Raw genomic sequence first — 23,986 nt, forward strand, 5'->3', positions numbered from 1 at the left:
CAGAGTGAAGTAATCCCTGAGAGAAGGTAGTAGGAGGGTGTTGTTGTTTTTTTAAGATAACATCCCAAACTAGTATTATAGGATTGTGTTGCCTGCTGCCTTGTAAAGTGGAGAGCTAAGGGCTGAAGGCTAGGGCACAATGGAGGGACTTGACTGCTGTGGTCTCTGCACTGGAGAGTTGAATGCTGGGGATTGGTGAGAGGGCCACCGGGAATGAGGGATGCTCTCTTGGTGAAGATGAGCTTTCAGCAGAGAGACTGTGAGGGTTCCGGCTGTGAAGAAAGTGGGGTTACACTACAGCTGGAAAAGCTGGTGTTTCTCTTCTGGCAGAGGGACAGAAGACAGCTGGGGTGCCTGCTATGCTGGAAGATGCCAGTGTGTAGTATGTTGGGTATCATGTCATGGTATTTTAAGGACTCTCTATGCTGGGTGATAAATGCACTGGCTTGTGACCTGCTTTTTGGACTATTTACACAATGTTTTTGTAATAAACTAGCTCCAAGGAAAGCTATTGAAGTAAGAGAGCCTGAAGTGGACTCCTTTACAGGGAAAACTTGGGAGGGACATTTGGCCTCTGCCTGCTGGAAGAAGGTGCTCCAGGTGGGGCCACTCTGACATTGGCATGCTGAAATGCAGGTAAAACAAAGGAAAGGAGAAGGACATCAGAAACTGTATTACAATCTGAGCAAATTCATGGTATGATTACTTCAGGGTGAGAGGCTTGCAAGGTTTTGAGACACTGCTGAGGCTGCTGTTGAACACTGGATAAAATGACATCGGTAATGCTGGCAGGCTCTGAGCAGAATGCTGACTGTTTGAACTCCATCTACTGCAAATGACTTCTCCATATGGTGTAGGAGTACTTTCACAGTGCTGTTTTCCAGTGCCTTCATGGTGTTCAGTGCAAAATCATTTGGGAAGGGGGTAGGGTTTGTAGTTAGGACTAGCTTGTATGGCACTTAATTTGTCAGCACTCGGTTTTGCTAAACAATTAGACCAACTGCATGTGAGGTTTGTCTTGTTTTTGGGGGGGACTTTCTTGAGTTATCATGAGCCCATTACAGCGTCCACTTTTCTATCATCAGCCAATCTTAAACAGTCTTTCTCCCAATTGTTAATATGCCTATTGTAAAAAAAACAAGAAAGCCTTAGGTACCCCTGGGAATCCTACTCTCTCTTTAGTCGTTTCCATGTTATGCTTTGGATCCCTGCTGTTTTTTTTAGTTCGGGTAATCGTCTGTCATAGAGTTGCTTATTAAAGCCTTACTAAAAATCTAGGCAAACCCCATCATAGACACTATCCCCGTGAGCCATATTTATGACTTCAGGAAAAAGTTAGGTATGAAAGTTACTTGGAATATTTCCCTGCTAACCCATACTATTGCTGTGTGGGGTATCTCTTCCATCCTACTTTAACAATTCAGTGAGCAGTACCCAGTGTTGCTTCTTGTCCCCACAGTCAAGGACTGGCATTCTTTATGTCTTCCATGCCTTATAATTTCTCAATTGTATTGCTGCCTGTTTCCTCTTTAACCTTCACGCTCCAAAAAGAGGATTAAAAAAAATGTCTACAGTGGGTAATTTGTGAACTTCTAAAATTATAATAGTTCATTGTTTATCCTCTTGTATCTTGGGAAGCTTTAAAATGCAAATTTTTATAAATCTTAAATTTCCCTGATGTTTTTCTCAGTAGTCACTCCTCTTTTCCCAAGTTCCTATACTGCTTGGAAAAGAGAATTTGAGTCAGGTTGGCTTCAATTACTAAAAGTATATATCCTTCTTGGAGGGGCACTGAAGATAAAAATTACTAGCCAATAAAATGCAATTGGAGGGTTTTTCTAATGCAGTGCTTCTTCACTGTGGCTTCCAGTGGAGTGGTCCTGTCTGAATAATTTAAATATGCCTCTTCAACACACTACTTCAAAAATCCTTTTGCCTCTTGTAGCCTTGTTTATGAATCTGGAAACACACCCTGACTTGGTCTGAGAAGGACTATTATGCTTTAGTCCTGAAAGCAGGGCAAGCCTTTGTTAGTCTGTTGGCATGACAACAGGACTAAAAGCACACTTTCAAAATGCGTAACTTTTAACTTTTCCCTTTCTCTTGGTTTAACATCAGTGTTCATTAGAATTGTGAGTACAAATTAATTGCAGACTTGGGGTCTGATCTTGTAGCCCTTACTCATCAAGTAGCCTCGTTGACTTTCAATAGCCCTACTTTTGTGAGAAAGTATAGCATGATCGGGAGGGATCTTGTTTTGAATGAAAGCAGCTCAGTTTGGATATTCTGTAAATAGAACAAGTAACTGGTTTGAATTAATAATTAATATCCACACAATTTATTATGGAGTATTGCTACTTGAAAATCTAGCTCTGGCTTAAAATTCCCTTCCAGTTAAGAGACACAATGAGTTACAGAGCAGTTTTAAAAAATATTACACTAATTTTGAAGATATTAGCACAATAAGTCACAGGGATTTCTTCTGATACAAAATGGAGTCTAGAAATTAGAGTTACATGTATTTACAGTACAAATTATCCTTGTCACTGTCACTACATGTGTAGTAGCATTCTTTTTTTGTTTCTGTTTCAACCATCTAACAAATATAACTACCTCATTTCATAAAAAATTCGGGAGGGCCGAAGGACTTCATTATGAACTCCTTCTCATTTAGCTGGCTACAATACATCACTGAAAATAAGATCATAAGACAAGTTTTCTAGTTGCCTCCAAAAAGTGACATGTGGATTTAAATTTTTAGAAATAAACGACAAGGCTAATCTAATTAGATTCTTATTCTCTAAACACTTTTGAGGTGAGTGCCAGTAACATATTCCAGAAATGTACCTGGAAGATGAGCTTTATTGGTTAGAGGATTAAAGCAGAGTCGAAGGACTCCCTTTCTGAAATAATGGCCTTAGTTCTCTGAAAACACAGACTGCTATTTGCTACTAATGGGTGCCCTGAGCAGTATTACAGCAAATTGCTTTCCTTGACGACATAACTGAATATACAGAAAACCTGAACACTTAATTAAAATGATAGTATATCAAAAGTCACTAAAGCAAAGCAACTGTCTTCCAGAGACAGGCTTTGTATGGTCATAATTGAACGACTTCCCCTTTAGTGAACTCAAACCATTAAAAACGGGATACAAGACCTGATTGTCCCATGCCTTGCTTGTTGTGTGGTAATCTCTACAACTGTGCAAAAGGAGTATAAAATGCTACCAAGGCAGAACTATAGGAGCAAATTCATCCTTGAGTCGGTTTAGCCCCTAATGCAGGCTAGGGCAGCCTTACAGGCACCCTTCACTCGGGTTACTCATTGCCATAGCCTCTGCTTGTAGCAACAGGATGCAGGATTATTTTAACGTGGACAGTGAGGGGAGAAAGTTGTTCCAGGGCCTCCAAAACCTCTGTCTGTGTAAATGAGGTGGACTGTGGTCTACTGGGTCCCCACATTTCTCTCAATATGTCATGCCTGCTCCTGCCACACCACCTCTCTTCTCTGGCCCACCCTAATCTACCCTGTTTTACAGTAATGAACTCTCTGTACTGAAGTTCTTCAGGGCAATGTAGACCAGCTGATCTAGATGCCTCATGGCATGGGTGCTACTGACCAAAGAGGTGGTCTTACCTCTGCTTGTGGCCCCTTTGAAAAGCAGTAGCTGGCATAAAGGGGCTGTGGAACAAACTGTTAATATGGCCTGTAGTGGCTTAAACTCACTTAGAACATGTGTAAATGACTACACGAGGTGGGTGAATCAAGCCCTTGGGCTCAAGTTCTGACTTTATACATTTATTTTCTTGCCGGAATTAATGGCTTGATTCTGTTGATAAAGCTGGTGTTTGGGGAGGCTTCTTCTAATAAAAAAAAATCAATCTCTTCCATGGTGAAAAATTGTCAAACCTCAAAAATATCACTTACTGCAGGTCTTTATAGTATCCAGACATAAGGCTATGCATGAACATAACAAATAGCAGATCTCAGAGAAGTGAATATATTAAGACAACACTTTGCCATAATAAGAAAAGGAGTACTTGTGGCACCTTAGAGACTAACATTTATTTGAGCGTAAGCTTTTGTGAGCTACAGCTCACTTCATCAGATGCATGCAGTGGAAAATACAGTGGGGAGATTTTGTATACACAGAGAACATGAAACAATGGGTGTTACCATACACACTGTAACAAGAGTGATCAGGTAAGGTGAGCTATTACCAGCGGGAGAGGGGGGGAAAAAAAACCTTTTGTAGTGATGATCAAGGTGGGCCATTTCCAGCAGTTGACAAGAATGTGTGAGGAAAGGTGGGGGGAATAAACATGGGGAAATAGTTTTACTTTGTGTAATGACACATCCACTCCCAGTCTCTATTCAAGCCTAAGTTAACTGTGTCCAGTTTGCAAATTAATTCCAATTCAGCAGTCTCTCATTGGAGTCTGTTTTTGAAGTTTTTCTTGTTGTTGAAGAATTGCCACTTTTAGGTCTGTAATCGAGTGACGAAAGAGATTGAAGTGTTCTCTGACTGGTTTTTGAATGTTATAATTCTTGATGTCTGATTTGTGTCCATTTATTCTTTTACATAGAGACTGTCCAGTTTGGCCAATGTACATGGCAGTAGGGCATTGCTGGCACATGTTGGCATATATCACATTGGTAGATGCGCAGGTGAACGAGCCTCTGATAGTGTGGCTGATATGATTAGGCCTTATGATGGTGTCCCCTGAATAGATATGTGGACACAATTGGCAACGGGCTTTGTTGCAAGGGTAGGTTCCTGGGTTAGTGTTTTTGTTGTGTGGTTGTTGAGTATTTGCTTCAGGTTGCGGGGGCTGTCTGTAAACAAGGTCTGGTCTGTCTCCCAAGATCTGAGAGAGTGATGGGTCATCCTTCAAGATAGTCAAGAATCTACAACCTATTTCCCCATGTTTGTTTGTTTTTTTTCCCCCTCCCCCTACTGTTCCTCGCACATTCTTGTCAAGTGCTGGAAATGATTATCACTAGAAAAGGTTTTGTTTGGGGTGTGTTTTTTTTTTTTTTTTTTTTCTCCCCTCTCCTGCTGGTAATGTTCACCTTACCTGATCACTCTTGTTACAGTGTGCATGGTAACACCCATTGTTTCATATTCTGTGTATATAAAATCTCCCCACTGTATTTTCTACTGCATGCATCCGATGAAGTGAGTTGTAGCTCACAAAAGCTTATGCTCATATAAATTTGTTAGTCTCTAAGGTGCCACAAGTACTCCTTTTTCTTTTTGCGGATAGAGACTAACATGGCTGCTACTCTGAAACTTTGCCATAATGTGCATGTCAGAGTCCTTCATCTCAGTCATCCATAAATCCAAGATAAATCTGTCATTTAATTTAAATAACAGGAATTTTGAACACACTGAGGCTACATAGATGCAACAGTGAGCATACTTTGGCCCTCTGGACCAATATAAACAGCCCAAACCCTCACACAGTGCATGACGCTCTTATTCTGATTTTTATAATTTACTAGTAATCACATTCTATTCAGCATAATTAGTGCAAACACTTAAATTACACGGTTTGGTATCCTCGCAAGATAACATACAGCTATGCTACCAGGAAGGTGATAAGGACAAACTATTTTAGATTCCTTTTCATAAGAGGACTGAACTTGTATCACAAACTATTAAATATTAACAATTGATACAATGCAGATTTTTTTTAAATCAAATTATCTTCTAGGCTTAGACTGTCACTTGAATTCAGGCTTAAAGTTTTAGTGGCAGTGGTTGGGTGAAGGAGAGAAATTAAGAGGTTTGCATTGCTACTGCCTTAGCTGTGTTTACTCTGTGGCTAAACAGTTGCCTTCAGCTCTCTAAGGCTGGTCTTCATTACCAGATCTTGTACTGGTATAATTGTCAGTTGGGGGAGAGGGTGACTCTTTTCACCAATAATACAATAGAGGTTGTACTGTGGATGCAGTTTTACCAGTATAAAGGTGCCTTACCCAAGTATAGCTCATTTCCCTTTGCATGTAGAAATATATACCAGTATAGCCACACTTATTCTGGTACAACAGCACTCATGCTAGGGGTGTTTTACCACTCTACTACCAGTGATGTTAAAGCTGTGTAATGGTAATAAGGAACAAAAGTGGGAGGGCAGCCCCATACTACCTATCTGGCCCACTTTGCGTGCAGTAAATTCACTCTTTATACAGTTCTCTTTATTTTAATCCAAGAAAATGAACTTGTAGCTGTAAAGAAAATGTGACAAAGAACAAAGTGAAGTTAAGATCCTGTGCTGTACTGTAGTTAAATAACCTTTTTCTCTCAAATAAAAAAGCCTTCAATATTACAAAAGCCAATGCAAACACTTTGTAAATTATTTGTCTTCAATGAACTGATTGAAGAAACTAATTTACACATTAAAGATTACAGGAGAAGCTAGGCAGCCCCAGACAGTAGAAAAAGAACTTCTTATGGACAGAATTTAGGCACCGCCTGCTGGCCAAACTTGTGTACAGAAATGTGACTTGGAAGCAGTACAATACATTTAATTTTCTGAGTTAGGGTCCTGATTATAATTTTAATAAAAGCAACGCATGCTGTCATGAAACAAATACCTTTTCTCTGCCTCCACCTTAAGTTGCAGCAAACTGTCAGAAATCCTTATGAAGTGTGTGGTGTTTCTTTTTTTTTTTTTTTTGTTTTGCAGTAGAGGAAGACTATAAATAGGAAACCGTGGAGACTGTCTGGATGAAATAGTAGCTGAACCATCCACAGATAAAAGGTATCCACCGCAAGGGCTAGGTCTCAAGGAGTGTACGCTATCCAGATCCAAATCAACTGGTACTGCCTATCCTACTGGGACCAAGAGAAGAAGACTGAAACTTATTTCTAGTGGTGAGCGTTCCCCTGATGAAGAGGGGTTGGTAGGAGGCCATGGATCTGCCACCCTAGTCTAGCTGTAAGACACTCAAGGGACGTATATACTTTGAAACGCACATCTTGCAAGAAGGGCCGAGGCCCCCCCCCTCCCCCCACACACGCACCATGAGACAGTTGGAAGGAAGTGTGTGGGGTCTATGTATGGGTACACTGTTTACAGTTCCTCTTGTAGTAGCAACAAGTTTGGCAGGTTGGGTGAGAAACACCAAAAGTCTATCCTATACTAGTGACTTGCTTATGAGAAATATTCACAACCGGTTTAAGTATTGCTTGTGGATGTTCTCTCTCAAAAAATGTCTCTGAAGTGTAACTCTGTGTAATGTTAAATCTTCATCCTGAGAGGATTAAACTTGGGCCTGTGCTTGAGTAGAGGAATAGATTAAAATGCAGGAAAGTGGAAGTAATCCCATTATCTCAGCCCTTTACCTGCTAATGTAGGTAGGCACACATTAAGAATAACCTCCCAAATTGGTTACCATCTGTCTCTGTGGACTAACTCCCTTTTACTCCATGAGTAGAAATCAAAGGAACAGCCCTGCGTACTAGGATGGCTCCAGGGTTTGGACAAAGTGTCTGTTTCTTGAATGTAAAATTGTTATGGGTAAGGATGAAATGGGTGTGTTTTGGGTGGATATCTGAGGGTTGTCCATTGTCTTATAAATATTTGAGGTAGGCAGCTATTCTGTCAATGTGAGGGATGCTGGTGTATAGGGAGGTGATCATCTTGGTGGCAAGGATGGTCTGAGGGAGAACGCTGCATAGCTCGAAAGCTTGTCTCTCTCACCAGCGGAAGTTGGTCCAATAAGAGTCCCTCACCTACCTTCTCTAGTATCCTGGAACTGACATGGCTACAGCAACACTGTGTATACCAACATGAGTGCTTTTCTGCTATAATTTTTCACTTGCCAAACTAGTTATAAGCTAGATTGACCAACCTAGTCTAATGCAGATGTAGCCTTTGAGAGGGATGCTGTAAGCCTAAAAATAAGGATTATTCAGTCAGTCATTTTGCCTATTCGTTCCCCTTGATGTCAAGGACTGAACAGGCAGTATTGACTGCCAATCACCGTGCAGAACATTAGCTGATAGGCCAGGAAGCAGCTTTTAAATTTAACAACTGGCTTTATGGAAACCCTAAGTGTGTGTCTATCCCTGCCACCCAGCATCCAATCAGACTCCCGATTCCTTCTCCCAGGTACAGCCATACCAGCCTACTGGCCTTTCCTTATCTCCTTGCACTATTACGAGTACCTAGGCCAACCTCAATCCTGCTCAGTTTCCATGCCAACCCCCCCCCCCCACCCGCAGCAATGGATGTGGACTAAGCCATGCCCACATATGGGAGGGTTATACTCCTTCATACAATTTTGCCCTTGGCTAAACACTTGAGTGCACGCACAAGGTGTATAAGAAGCAAGTAATATGTTAGAGAACTCACTGTTAGCCATATACAGATTTCTTTCCCCAGTGTCCTGTTGTATGGATGGATCATGATCAGTGGCATATGCCACTGTACTTTCTTCATGAAAGACTTAACAGTGCAGGCTCTACAGGAAACAGAAGGGGAACAGGAAAATAGCTCAACATAATTTTAAATGGCAAGAACCATGAAAGCCTCTGGCAATGTGTATATGATACTCTATCATAAAAGGGTAAATTTAATGTAGCTTTTTGTAATCACTTACTGTAGTGAGTAAATTACATAGTGTGCTATGGTGAGGAATGCCTCCATTACAAAGGTGGACACATGCACACACGTGCACACACACAGAGGTCTATGAAAATGCCTTACAATTGTAGGTGATTACTAATTGTAGTTCAAACAATGAAAGTTGAAATACCATCTAGCTATGAAGCTCCAAACTGTGATAACTGTTAAACTTTTCCCAAAACTGTTAAACAGATCTTACAACTATTGTAGGTGGGAGGGGGAGAACACTGCTTTTTAAATAAATAAATAAATAAACCACCATTTATTGCTAGAGCCACTTTCTAACTGAAGAAATTGTGTGCCAAAACCAGTGCTTAATATAAGGCCAGTCTAATAAGAGTGGTTATGGGTTAGTCACATTCTGCGTTCCTAAAAAATCTCTTCCTGACAGTAAGTTGGCTTGACCTTAAAACAAGTTTTCACATTATCATGGCGCACATGAAGCCCTACGTATGTTTTGTGGCTTTGACTGTAGGGGAAACAAAAACTTTTAAATAGAACTATTCCTAGCAGAGCGTGCCATGTGCAATAGTGACTGAGAAGCAGAATTATGGTAATAAATGTGCTGACAATTCTTCAAAACTACTTCATTTGGTGGGGGTTTTTTTTTTGGGGGGGGGTCAATAAGATTGGAGATAAGACCCCCCCTTATCTTAGCTCAAAGGTGGAAGCTGTCTCAATTCAACCCACTGGGGTGGGACAGATTCAAACCACATGTACGGAACACATGCTTAATGGGTATGAAATGCTACCATGTACTCTAGTAACCACTTTATACATGTGTACATAACTACACTATGGAAAAGGCAATGGAGAATCCACCCTCAAGTTTAATTTACGACCCAAAAACAATATTTATCCACTACATGTGACTTAACACTTTACAAAGTTGAAGCAACTGATGACTCAGTATTGATGAGACAATTCAAGCTTTATAAAAGTTATAAAGAACCTTAGGCAAAAACTAGCTAGAACACTCTACAGTTCCATGAGACAGCTGACTTTAATCAAAGATAGTTCAAAATGACAGCAAACACATTTTTTCTCTCTAATTGTGGACGTCAGTATGGACTAACAGTTTCCAGTAGTTGAAGAAAGGATATTCCTCAGCCAAGAAGCACTGATATAGAAAACTCTCTAGCTCAGATATCAAGATTATATTCTGAGCAAACTAAACAAATTGGCTCATTTCAGATCTTAACCTATGTGCCAAACCATCCTTTAAGAGTAACTAACTATGCTAAAACAAGTCCATTTGAAGCCTTAAAAGTCAATAAAAGAACATTTAAATCAACATGGAACTGTACTGGAAGCCATTGTGAAGTTCATAAAAATAGAATATGCTGTGAACCTGGAGGATGCACACTACTGCATTCTGAATTTGCTGTACCTGAGTTTAAGGGCCTGCTATTTTGCCATTGACTTTAATGGGAGTGGGATTAGGCCCACATACTCCAGAAAATTTCAAAAATCAAGGCTTAAAATGAGTATTATGGGATAAATCAAGATAATTCCTATTCATCTTAATAGCATTACATAAATGCTATAAAGCTATCCCTTTAGCCAATAGATCAAAAGAACCTAAAGAGATTGCAGCACAAATGAGTAAAATTTTAGTATAGTAGAACCTCAGTTACAAATAACCTCCATTCCTGAGGTGTTTCTAATTCCAATGTTTGTAACTGAACAAAACATTAGTTTTCAAAAGTTTACAATGAAACATTGATTTAACACAGCTCTGAAACTTTACTATGCAGAAGAAAAATGCTGCTTTCAACCATCTTAATTTTAAATGAAACAAATACAGAAATTGTTTCTTTACCATGTCACATCTTCTTTTCAACTTTCCCTTTATTTTTTTAGTAGTTAACGTTTAACACAGTATTGTATTTGCTTTTTTGGCTTTTCTGCTGCTTGATTGTATGCTTCCAGTTCCAAATGAGGGGTGTGATTGACTAGTCATACATAACTGAGGTTCTAGTCTAACTGTACAATACTCCAGTTCCCACTGCTCCTTACTTGCCTTCTTACTAGCATGTAGTTAACCCTACTGCACATATAATTCCAGTTCAAATCCAAGCAAAGCTGATTGTGACTAAGTGTTTCATTATCTAATGGCTGCTATGTGGCCTATTTAAACTGAGCTGATGTTGAGGACATCTTGTAGGTAGTTTGTACACCTAGTGCAATTGGCAGCCTCAGGCAAGAATTTAGAGGCTCATTGAAGGCCTTGAGGCTAAGAATTAGTACAGTAGAAACAGTGTGATGAAACCTGCACTATGAGCTGACTAGGACATGGGCAGTCTAGCCGAGTGGCCAGAGTGGGCCTGCTGGTCAGAGCAGGCATCAGTCTAGAGCCAAGGATCCTATCAGAGAGCAGGAACTAGATGCTAGAGCAGATAGTCATGCTGGACACTGTAATCAGAAGCCAGAGGTCAAACTAGAGGACAGGAACTGGAACAAGCAAGGGAGCAGGCAAGGAGGAGTTCAAGGTAGGGTTAGCGACTGTGAGGGTCATGAGCACTGAGAAGACAGCAAGCTGCTGCTAGCTTATGAGCTGGCCTATGTAGCCAGTCAGGTGGTATGGCTAATCAGGCTGCCTGTACTGATGAAGCTACCTGGAGATTACCTCTCCTGTTGATTCCTGTTGGTCTTTAGCATTGTCAGACTGGTGGCTAAATCCAGAGACTTCCTACTCAACCCCTGGGATGCTTCCTGGTGGCAGGGGCATGTGTGAGGTGAACAAGCAGGAGCCTGGGCCCTCCCAATTAGTGGAAGCACAAACTCCTCCAGGGTAGGGAGAGTGAGCTTCTCTGGCTCTGGGGGGCACAGAAACTGCCCCTCCAAAAGCAGCCAATTTTTATTCCTGTGCATACCCCTGCCTGGTGGTGCCCAGAGTTGTGAAGCAGTTCACTACCCCTTGACCTTAGCAGGAGGAAGCCACGTCTGTAGCTGTTTAGGTCAATTTCCCAACTCTACCAGCCATGGGCAACACAAGTACTCCCCTCTCAACCTTGCAGCCCTGCTTTTACTTTATGCGTTAGCAATTGACATACCCAAACCCTTGAGCCCTCTGAGTGTCTCCCTGGAGCCTCCAGCCCCTCATCCACTGGACACTTGCAGTACTCAGAGATTTGCTGCTTCCAAAGAAACAGCACCAGCCAGTTTACCAGTTCCACTAGCTTCCCAGCTCATTGCTCTGCTTAACACACAGCACTTAGATATTTTTGTTGTGAAATCAAGTGCAAGTTAATAAAACAGATGCAAGTAGAAGTACTGGAAATCGTTACAGATGGAACAAAATCATAACATGAATTCTAGAGCCTAGACTTAATGAACAAGATATTTCTGAATCCCAAATTCCCTGCAGTGCTTCACAGCCAGGTAAACTGTGATCCTCCGTTCATGAGACAAGCACACTGTCAGCTGCCTCCTAGGTGAAGGATTCTGTGTGTTTTCTTGTACCCCTAGATATACCAGAATATTTTGTCTTTATGCATGAACAGGACACCTCCTGGATGCCTGTTACCTGCACTTCTGTCTTTTTTTTTTTCTTTCTTTCTCCTGTGTAATCCACTGATTTCTAAATTCAGTGGCTCTTCCCTCGTCTGAGGGAGTGGGCCTTATTTTGCTTTGGTGGGCTCCACCCACTAATCTCGTTATCCAATAAGCTGCACTTTCACCAGCACTAAGGACTTTCAGTCAAAAACTTGCATGAGATGCAGGTATCTGAATTTTTTTTTTCTTGGCTATAGTTTCCCATACTACAATAGTTTCTCTTAATTTAGTTTTTGGGAATTTTCACCTGGACGTTTTTCAGCCATTACAGATAATACTGCTCTTCTCACTTTCCATTCTCTGAATAGATTTTAAAGGCAGAAGGGACCATTATAGTCATCTAGTCTGATCACCTGTATAATGCAGGCCAAAGAACCTCACCTGCATCAAGCCCAGGACTTGTATTTGAATATAGCATGTTTGTTTAGTTTTGTTTTTAAAAAGTCTTGATTTAAGTCTTGATTTAAACTGCAGTGGTGAACTAAATCTGTCCCTAGGTAAGCTGTGCCAATGATTTAATTACCCTCACTTTTTAAAAAACAAGCTACATGTTTTTCTGAATTTGCCTGGCTTCAGCTTCCCTCTAATCATTGGCTCTTATGCCTTTTTCTGCAAGATTCTGCTATCTTACATTACATGTATCCCTTTATAGAGTACTCAATCCTAAACAAAAAGTTCAGTGTTAAATGTCAATTTATTTTATTTTGAAATTTTACCACAAAAGCTTGTTAACCATTTTCTCACTTTAAAAATTTCTGACAAATCACTTTGGCCAGAAAATTATGTGGTTGCAAAACTTCTACAAATTATACTTTTTACTTCTAGATTAAATTGATTTGACACTGAAAGATAAGCAAAGCTAGTAGACTTTGTTCAATAGGTTTCACATTGAAAATGTGGTTCAAGATCAGCTAGATGAATCAAGATTTATGTTTTTTTCCGTTTTAAGATTAAAGTTTGAATTGTTCATTTGAACACAGCTCTATGCTGCCAGCTACTACAGATTTTTTTTTTTCAAAGCCTGAGCATTCTTTTTCTCCACTAGTGCTGAAAACTTATCCTGAAGCTTCAATATGTTTGTACTGGAACCTTAAAGAAAACTGTTTGATCTATTCAGATAGAATATAACTGCCAAGTATGTGTGAATAGTCAGAATTTTTCTTTTTTTAAAAAAAACTTCAGTTAAGTGATTATCAGCATTTGGATGAAAATATCTAAGTTCATCCTTCAACTCTGTTAAACGTTGGAGTAGTTTTTCCCTCAGGACAGCCAACAAACTTATGTATGAAAAGAGAATCATGGTTAGATGGTTTCCTTGGAGAGAGCTAAGACAAAATGAGATTTTAAAGGTTGTGCTTTTGATACAGTTCACAATACTAAGCATTTCTGTAAAATTATGAACATCTGATCTAATGACTCTCTCTGCAGCATTCACATCTTTGTATGACACAATGAGTAAAAGAAACCTTCAAGAGACTTCCTATTTATGTTTGGTACCTTGAAACACATTATATGATGGGAACAGGTAGTAAAAAGGTTCTTGCCAGCACTTCTCTGAGACTTTTTGCAAGCCGTTCACATACTGTGGTAGCCTTGTAAACTAATTTCAGATAATAGCACTAAAATATGCAGCAAAATGGATGTATTGTGAGAAACAGCGGGATGCAAGTCATACTGTTTGACATACAACGCCAATATGCATATTTTAGTTAGTATAATTTGAGAATAATTGTACATTTATACATACAGTGTAATTCAGTATTTGCCTAACAGAGATTGTCAGTAGTGAAGACTTTAACATGTTTCATTGCTTTCTCCCCAGTCAGGATTTACTCTCTCCATCAAGACTACACTCTAGTTTGACAACCACTGACCTAGCTGATATGACTCTCCACATACTCCTAGGTGTAAATGACTTTCAGCAGAACTCATTTCTCTGCTGTGGTGACAGGTTTCAGAGGTGTAGCTGTGTTGTTCTGTATCAGCAAAAAAAATGAGGAGCCTTGTGGCACCTTTAGAGACTAACAAATTTATTTGGGCATAAGCTTTCGTGGGCTAAAACCCACTTCATCAGATGCATGGAGTGAAATATACAGAAGGCAGGTATGTGTGTATATATAATATATTCCAGCACATGAAAAGATGGGAGTTGCCTTACCAAGTTGGGGTGGGGGGGTAAGTGCTAACAGGGCCAATTCAATCAAGGTGGAAGTGGCCTATTCCCAACAGTTGACAAGAAGGGGTGAATATCAACAGAGAGGAAATTACATTTTTGTAGTGCTAATAAGGCCAATTTGATCAGGGTGGATGTTGCCCATTCCCAACACCCTCTGTTGATACTCACCCCTTCACCCCTTCTTGTCAACTGTTTGGAGACTGTGACTGGCTATTTTGAGGAGAGCAGGAACTACTTACCTGGCACTCCCCCCCCTTCCCCCCCCGAAACTAAGTGGGCAAGGAGTGAATTGAGGGGGCTGTTAGGAGTGAGAGGAGTCCTCTTGCTCTGCTCCTCACCCCCAACTCACCAGCCAGGGTAGCTGATGGCACACAAGGGGGAATGAGCTGCTTCAGAAAAAGGAGAGAACTAGTAACTTACACCTCCTTCCAGAGCAAGAAGGGAGCAGGAGATGTGCTGAGTCTAGTCTGATCTGAAGTGAATAATACAGGAATGCTTTGGCAAACGTATATTAAAAAATTATTGGAGCTAACACTGTGTTACAAGGAACTCAACAATTCTCAAACTGAGTTGGGTCAATTTTCCATGTGTAAACCATTTTTTCCACCCAGTTAAATAAGTGAATACAGTTTTTTCTTTCTGTGATGACAAAGGAATCAAACACTTAGCATATCAGGAATTTAAATGTAAATGGCTCATAGACAAATTGTGATTGGAAACACAACTCAGTAACCTTACTTGCAAAGAATAGTTGACCATTATAAGAAATATTGACAACAGAAGTAACTGTGCATGATCCTAAACATGAAAAATTTAAACTTTCAATTAAATAACATTCCCTTTGAATGTTGTCTCTAAGATAATGGTCACTTGAAAATAACAGATGTACAAGGCAGAGTCAGAGTGCCAAGGATTCAGCTGGGGAATGCAAAACATTCACAGGGTCTGTGCATTGCGGCTGGACCCAGCCTCAAAGGATGTGCAATTAGGTATTTAAGTGTAAATGTCATTCACACAGTTCACTTTCTTTCACTATAAAGGCCTTGACTTGCTTTACAGTGAATACAACCATTGGTATGAAACGTTTCTTTCAGGGAACAGAATTAACAATATTTCTACATACTTTGTCAGAGTCTGCAGCCTTGAATGGTTTGTGGCAGGAAATGTGAATAACCTGTTAGTACTTTGGAAAGCTTTTGACAAGCTTTTGATTCTAACAATCAGTTTACATTTTCAAGGCCACATCTATGAGGAAAAGGGCTAGAAACATACTCTTTAACCAAAATCTGAGATTACCGTTGATATTAAACCATGGCTGCTGCCTTTGAGGCATCCCAAATGATGACCTTCCGAATGGAACTGGAGAGTTGCAAGATACTTAAGCAATTTGACTGAGTTGTTCTCGTGGTTGGTGAATAGTCAGTATAATGTGAGTAGCCTGGAACAAGAGATAAGGGAGTGTTAGAAGGCAACAGGTTTCAGAGTAGCAGCCGTGTTAGTCTGTATTCGCAAAAAGAAAAGGAGTACTATCTCTTTTTCCAGGCTACTCACATTATACTGACTATTCACCAACCACGAGAACAACTCAGTCAAATTGCTTAAGTATCTTGCAACTCTCCAGTTCCATTCAGAAGGTCATCATTTGGGGTCCTCAAAGGCAGCAGCCATGGTTTAATATCAACGGTAATCTCAGATTTTGGTTAAAGAGTATGTTTCTAGCCCTTTTCCTCATAGATGTGGCCTTGAAAATGTAAACTGATTGTTAGAATCAAAAGCTTGTCTAAGGTGCCACAAGTACTCCTTTTCTTTTTAGAAGGCAACAGTTGCACTCTTACAGAACCGTAAGAGATACTGCTTAAGTTGGCTGTATGTGATCTGCTTAACATCTGTATAGTCATATGTTCTTTCTTAACTAATGAAGAAACATTGAAAATGCCATAGTGAATAAGAGGCCAACAGGCTACTTTCATGCACAATAGTTTTTACCTGGTATTTCAAGGAAAGATGAAAAAATGTATAATGCACTTAATTCTTGGGAAAAGTTGTCCCTTTCTCTAGTTGATCAGAGTCTCCACCCTCCCCACCACCTAAATATGAGGACTGATAATTCTTGTAATGTTGAATCAGATATTATGAATGCAGGTACTAGTATTCAAATAATTGTCAAATCTCTTGGTTGTTTTTTAACCTAATTTAACTAAAAAACCTCAGTAATAAACTCTAGTACTGAGTTGCACGCACTATGTAGAAAAATGTTATTAAATGCATTGCCTTTTGGCCTCAACCATCTTCAACTTCATCTTCAACCATCCTTCTTCCTAGGATCTGGGCTAAAAACTGAAGAAAATGCAGAAGAAAAGATTTGAAAAGAGCATGCCATATAAATGCAATCATGGTGAGTTTTATATTTTGAAAAATGAAGCAAATGACAGTGTCTCCATGTGGGAGTTGGGGTTGTGATATTCTGTATTTTTTTTCAGCCTATTTATTCTTAAACAAAACCCAGAGAATCTGCCCTGGTAGGAATCAGACACCAGATGGAGTCTATGTCTACACTTAACGCTACAGCAGCATAGATGTAGCACTTCAGTGTATACACTCATTATAGTGACAGGAGGGTGAAAAACATAGCTGGGTCAATCTAACTTTTCAGTGTAGACCAGTCCTTTAACCCAGAACTGAAACCTACATGGTAATGAAACTGCCTAAATTAATACAAATACTGTACCTACAACTATTTGTTGTTTATAAAACAAAACAAAAAAAACACTAGGAAATCAGACAAAAATCTTCAATATAGAATTACGGTTGCCTGGCGGTATATCATGCACTTCCAGAATGTCAAATTCAGTTGAACTCAAACCTCTGACAGCTAGGAAATACATAGTTAAGGTACATGCCCACACAACCTTAATTATTCCCTCTTTAAGCAATGTCCTAATACACACAATCACATACTCGCACTCTGCCCTTGCAGATTGTGTACATCACTTAGGACACATGACCACCCTAGGTCAGAGTATAAACTGTTATTTAGGTGAGCTGTAGTGAACGGAAGCTACCTATGCTCAAACACTTAATCTACTCCATAGAAACAAAACCACACTGGCTGAACTTTATAACCCCTCCAGCCTTATGCACAGGATGCTATCTAACAGTATACTTTCACTTACCCATTGTTAAACCTACTCTCATATCCTTTCTCTGCTGACAATCCTCAGGGCAAGAAGTTCCCGGTGCACTGTTACTGACACAACCTATGGAACTCAGCGCTGGATCTCTCAAGGTACACATGCACCTCTTTCCTTTGATTATGCATATTGGGGTGGGGAGGAGAGGGAGCAGGGCTCAGGACTGCTCAGATCTCCTATCATAATCACACCTCTGTCAGGTTGTTACAGCTAATTCTTCCATTCAGTACAGCTACACCTAACACAGAGAATGCAACTGAAGTGTATGCAGATAATACCCCATAGCTATTGCCAGCTCCAGGAGGGCACAGTAAAGGCTGCATTGGCATGTGCCTTAATTGTGTATTTCCTGGTTTTCAGAGGTTTGCATTTAGCTGAACTTTATATTCTAGAAGGGTATAATACAAAAGGGCAACCTTACCTCTGTATTAACTAGCTTTGTGTCACTGAATTTACACAGTGGTTATTACCAGGCACTCCACAAAATATCCTGATTTAAAAACTTATGGAAAGCTATTAATAAGTCTGAGAAATCTTTATTTTTAGAGAGCAGTTCATTTGACTTTTTAGATTATTATAGATTTGTATGCTGTAAGAAAACAGCATGAAGAATCAGGGCCTTCATCTGCACTACCGTGACTTTTTTTTTTCTTCCAGATTATTTTAAAATTACCAGCTCTAAGTGAGAGCCTGTTCCTTCAAGAATCCTATGGATGACCGTGGGAGTTACACAGACACAGTGCTTACACAATGAGGTTTTGAATTACATGTTTTATGCATTCAATTATTGAATTCAGCTATTCATTGCTTAAACTATCCTCTGTTTTATTCTCTTATTATCCCCTAAAACAGCTGGACCACAATCAGCTGTGTTTCAGGAAGTTGTCATTATTTGCTGCTTCCATTAATGTCAATGCTTGTGCTGATAATAGAATGTCACAATGTCCTGTGCCCATCTCCAGTATGAGACACTATATTGACCCCCCACATCAGTCATCAGAAGGGTTTAAACCCAGAACCTCTAGAATCACAGAAAAGACTTCTGCCATTTGAGCTAACAGAATTACTGACAGCAGCTAGCGGCAGTTATCCTCTGTGTGGACTAGCCACTAAAGGTGATGCAACAAGCAATTTACATGACTATTGCTGCTTCTGCCCAGCAAGAAGTTTAGGAATTTGTATTTCTGGGTTTTATGCCTGCCTTCTAGGGCCATGGTATGAGGACCTGCTCTGTAAGAGCTGTGAAGTGAACAAACTTATCCACACAAGACAGTGGAATTGCTAAGACTAGAATTCAGGGTATCCTGGCTCAAGTCCAACACAATTTTCTTTATTCCAAAGGATATGATGGTTGCAGCAGTTCTCTGCAGGGGGTTATTGCATGCTGAATTGAGTTGGCATATTTGCAGATCTTTAACTGCAAACCTCTAACAAGTTCTACTGAGCATGTGTGAAGAGCAACTTCTTAGACCCAGAGCAAATGTAGATGGATGTGCAAAATTGCCCCCTTGCCTCAAAGCATGGAGGCACTAGAGCTCTTCCAAAAATACCCAAACAAACAAAAAATTGTTTGGAAAAAATATTAACAGAGGGAAGATTCCAAGGATGACATTAAGGAAAAATAATAAAATTGATTAAACCCTTTTGCTGATGCTTAAAAAGATTGAAGCAGCCAGCTGGCATGAAAAATATCAACCCAAAAGGTTAGTTCTTGGCAGAATTATAAACAACTGAAAATGTGGGCTTATAATGTTAGGCAATGTTATCTGTAGGCAGCACTTCACTGATACACATCACTAATTCTTTATGGCAGCATGTAAAGACTTCCCCTTCTTTGTATGTCCAATACATATTAATACATGTGATAAATGAATGGGGAGAGGGATAGCTCCCTTTTATGGACACCCAGCCAGCCAGTAGCTATAAAATCCCTCTTAGTAGTTGTTCTCTAATTGCTCTACCTGTAAAGTCTCACTGCTATGCATAGGTAAAAGGACGTGAGTGGGCACGTGGCCAATAGAGACAATGAGTGGGCTAGAACTTTTTTAAATTGAGAAGATTCCCTTTTTGTCTGTCTGTCTGCTCTCCGGGGGAGAGGTGGACAGGGCAGCAGCTATGCTGCAAAAAGCTTAGGCCAAGTATGCAAAAATCATCAGTATCATACCGAGAAACTACTCATTAAAACCCCAGATATGTAAGTAGAAAATGTCTAGGAAGATGCGACTAGGTTTATCCCTTTTATTTCTTTATGGCTTGTGGATTCCTCTATGCTAACCCCAGGTGCTTTTGTTTTGCTTGTAACCTTTAAGCTGGACCTCAAGAAAGCTATTCTTGGTGCTTAATCCTTGTAGCTGCTCTTTTAAAATCTAGCAAAAGCCTGAGTTCGCAGATGTATTTTCTTTTTCTTTTTAATAAAATTTACCTTTTTTAAGAACAGAATTGGATTTTTGTGTTAAGAGGTTTGTGCACATGTTGTTTAATTAGCTGGTGGCAATAGCTGATTTCCTTTTTTTTTTTTTTCCTTTCTTTTTTTCTTTCAGCTTTTCCCCTGGAGGCAAGGAGCGGGCAGTGAAAGGGCTTGAGGATACCCCACAGGAAGGAGTTCCCAAGTGCACCTTCCTGGGCTCTTAAAGGGGTTTTGCACTTGGGTGGTGGCAGCATCTACCAATCCAAGGTCAGAGAAAAGTTATAACCTTGGGAATAAGCCTGGAGTGGCAAGTATTAGTTTTTAGAGTCCTTGCGGGGTCCCGACCGAAGTGCCAGAGTGGGGAATTAGCCTTGCTAATACATCTGAAGAAGACTGACAACACAAAAGCACTTTACACCTTGGGACAGTTGGACCATGACTGTCTACACACAAGGACTTGGGGTTTTTTGTTTTGTTTTCCCTCCAAACATATCCTGTAGTTATGTCACCTCCATTAGTTTTAGTTTGTGCAATGTCTTCTAAAAATCTTAGTTATCGAATTGGATTTAATCATTTGATTCTTGCAGATACTAGTGAGTTGGGATGGTAATAAACAAGTATGTGCCCTGAAGGGTGAGAAGAAAAACCAAGTTGGAAACTTTTTAGATTGAAGGAGACAAATTGCATGTGGCAAGAGTCGATTTGCAGGGATACAGCATAGCATACAGTTACAAGGTTTGATGGGGTTTTTGTTCCAGGTTTACCATCATCTTTCTTGCATAGCTGCTAAATGCTAATAATCCCTTTCATTACACTCACTGGGCTTAATTTATTTCCACCTTCCTTCCTGTTAAACCACACATCTTCAGTGGATTTTGCTTCAGTCCACTGCACTGCAGCCATTAACTCTTCCCATTTAATAGTACCTCAAATTAATTCAGGTTCTGAAATAAACACTCAACAATAAACCACAGTATTCACCTGATGGAAAAAGCTTCTATAGGAAAATGTTTGCTTATGCCACAAAACAAAACTCTAGCTAGCATTATGCAATAATCTAGATCACAAAATAATTGCAAGATTTCTCAGGCAAACCTAGCAAACACTCAACAAGCTAATGGCAATATAGCTCAAAAAAAAAAAAAAAAACAACTGAACAGCTGATTTACTAAACTGGGATCCAAAGAGAAATGCACAGTGAGGCTGAGAGGCCATATAGGCCTGTAAAGAAAATAAGGCAGTCAGTGACGTTTAGAAAAATAAATGAGTTTACATAATACTGGACTCCTGGAAAGACAGTCCCAGGCAGGGAAACATTAGGTCCTCAGGACTTTGATACTTTCTGAAATAGACAGCAGCACACTGTATATTTATGTCACCAGATTTGGGTGTAGATAGATAATTTGTACAATATGAATTTCTCCACACTGGAACTGGAGTGTTGGCTATAATACAGACATCTAAATTAACTAATCCTTACTTGATTAAAGTGCATTGATGTTTTCTTTTTTTTAGCATTTCCCCTTTTTCACTTTGTCTTGTTAGAATTAATTCTATGTAATTACATAAACTTACCAGAATCTATATGTTTACACTGTAGATGCTTGTGATAGGCATCCTACACTGCCTTAACCTGGTATAATTGGAAGGTCATTAACCTATGTGTGTGTTTGTATATAATATACAACATCCCAACCAGCTGATAGGCAGACTCTTATTACACTATTACAATATCAATTACACTGACAAGTTCTAATTATTGGCACCAGGCTTCAAGTTGAAACCCCTTGGAGGACCTAATGGACATGCTGTCCTGGGGAGGCAACAGCTTGGGAGAGGGAAAGCCACCAGCTGCTGAAACACTACTGTAGTTGTTTCCTAATAACTACTGTTTTTAGTTATACCCTCTTTTTTGCAATTCCCTTGTTGTTTCAGTGCCTCTAATCAACAATAGGATGTTTTAATAATAAAGTGTTCAAAATCCCACCACTACAGAGAAATTTCAATGCATTTATATTTTCATACATTACTTTTTAAAGTTTAATGCAAGTGTCAAATTCTAATTACTGAAACCTGCAGGAAGCAAAACCCTTTTTTAATGTGGTGGCTTAACAGTGTTTTGTTGTTGTTTTGGTTGGGTTTTTTTGAGGGAGCAGCTACATATAGGAAATGTAGCTTGCAATACTATATACTTACTAATTGTTTTAATACTGTAGGATTTGAATGTGTGAAGACCAGGCAGGGATTTCCCTCCCCCCTCCCCCCTGCAGTTTTGTGAACTAGTTACATGCAGTGTTGCCAATTTAGTGATTGTTTGGAAATGTGAATTGAAATTGAAACATTAATACACACTTTAAAAGCATATACACATGTTATGATACGCTGTATCTGAAAAGGTATAATAGATTTGAAAAGTATGAACATAGACTAGCTTCCTTATACAGCTGCTGTTTTTTATGTCAATGTCAGTGCATTCATTTTGGTTATGTTGGCCAACCTAATAATTTCAAATTATGATTTGTAAACAAAGTCTAAATGAGCTCTCCCTGACAGCTAGTGATGAGCTGGCGGGAAAGGCTTCAGGACCAGATTGTATTTACATTCACGCCTAATCTACCTAAGTATCCAGCAAATAGAGCTGTGTTGCCCAAGTGATAGATTTTGGCTGGAGCTGGGTTACAAATCACGTGAATGTGGGGGAGAGGGGGCGGTGTAAAGAAATGTCATTATTCTTATTGTATGAGTAAAGGGCAGTAGAAGTGTACTCAGCCTGTGCTGATTGAGGGCATGGGGGCGGGGCAGGTATTTTGCTTGATGGTCTGCTTGAGTCACAAGTATGATTTGACCTGCCCCTCTCCACTGTTTAAAGACAGAGCTGATTAGGCTCCATAGATAGTCTTTTGTTGTGTTAAGTGATCACTACAGCTGAAATCCCTGATGATCAGGTCTAAGTGTTTAGACCTGCTGTGGGACAGTGTTTCTGCAGAAGAGATGGCCCAATCTGCACTAGCAGTGAAGTTCCCCCACTGAGAGCTCAGCTGAAATCACTGAGAGCTGATGGAACCTCAAGAGACCAACTCACAGAGGTCACGGTGGCAGGTGGCAGCAGAAGGTGATGGTGCAGGGCCACTGGCAACAGAGCGATGGAGTGAATGGTAGCACAATGAACAACAGTGGCCAGAGCAAACAGTGAGCAACTGGAGGAATGAGCAAGGTGCCTTCTTGCCCCCCACCTGGGAGGTGTACTCATGTGAAAGCACCTCTGAACTCTGAGTCTCCACTGACCAAGGACAACACCGGTGAATGTTTAATGAGGCTGTTACACAACACAGTTCATGCAAACAAACATGGCCGTGGCATCATACTTTCTATTTAAGCAAGAGATACCACACACTACAAACTGGAGGCCAATATTAAGTGCATTGTCACTTGTTCATCCTGAAGTTGAACACTGGTTCCGAAAAACACAAGCAAATGCTCACTATCTTTCTGCAAGAAACTCAACTGATTGGCTAGACGCATGTGATGGAATAGTGAAAGACTCAACAGTTGAAAAAGTGAAGAACTATCTCACCACATTCAAAAAATTTGTGTACATGGCTGATGAATGCACCAATGCAAATGGTCATCAGTGATGAAGTCATTGTGTACGTTATCTTGATGTCAGTAGTAGGCCAGTATGTGCATTTCTAGATGTTCAAGTCATAGTAGACAGATTTGCTGCATCTGTGACAATCCACATCTTAGAAGAGTTAAATGTTTGTCAATTGGACCCCAAACAGATGGCTGCTTGTACATTTGATGGAGCTGCAAACTTCTCTGGAAGACATGGTGGAGCACAAGCTTTGCTCAGAGAAAAGTGTAACCCTAATCTCTCTATACACACTACTGAGGCCATCTACTCTAACTAGTGCTAGTACAAGCTGCAGACTCTTCAAAAGACATTTTAAAAAGCTATAAATTTAATGTCTTCATTATATTCTTTTTTCAGCTAGAGTCCGGGAAGACTGAATAT

At 40.0% G+C, this 23,986-nt stretch overlaps 2 long non-coding RNA genes across 2 annotated transcripts; both read left to right on the plus strand.

Annotated features, from left to right (window-relative positions):
• LOC122455914 lies at positions 1 to 8,150 on the plus strand. The gene is made up of 3 exons (XR_006274427.1): positions 1 to 195; positions 497 to 636; positions 6,696 to 8,150. It is a non-coding gene; the product is annotated as an uncharacterized LOC122455914 (long non-coding RNA).
• A 2,194-nt stretch (positions 8,151 to 10,344) lies between these two features.
• Positions 10,345 to 23,699, plus strand: LOC122455915. The gene is made up of 3 exons (XR_006274428.1): positions 10,345 to 10,525; positions 21,572 to 21,577; positions 23,687 to 23,699. It is a non-coding gene; the product is annotated as an uncharacterized LOC122455915 (long non-coding RNA).
• The last annotated feature ends 287 nt before the right edge of the window (positions 23,700 to 23,986 follow it).

Source organism: Dermochelys coriacea, chromosome 9 (assembly GCF_009764565.3).
Source record: "Dermochelys coriacea isolate rDerCor1 chromosome 9, rDerCor1.pri.v4, whole genome shotgun sequence".
In the NCBI taxonomy this organism is placed as follows: Eukaryota; Metazoa; Chordata; order Testudines; family Dermochelyidae; genus Dermochelys; species Dermochelys coriacea.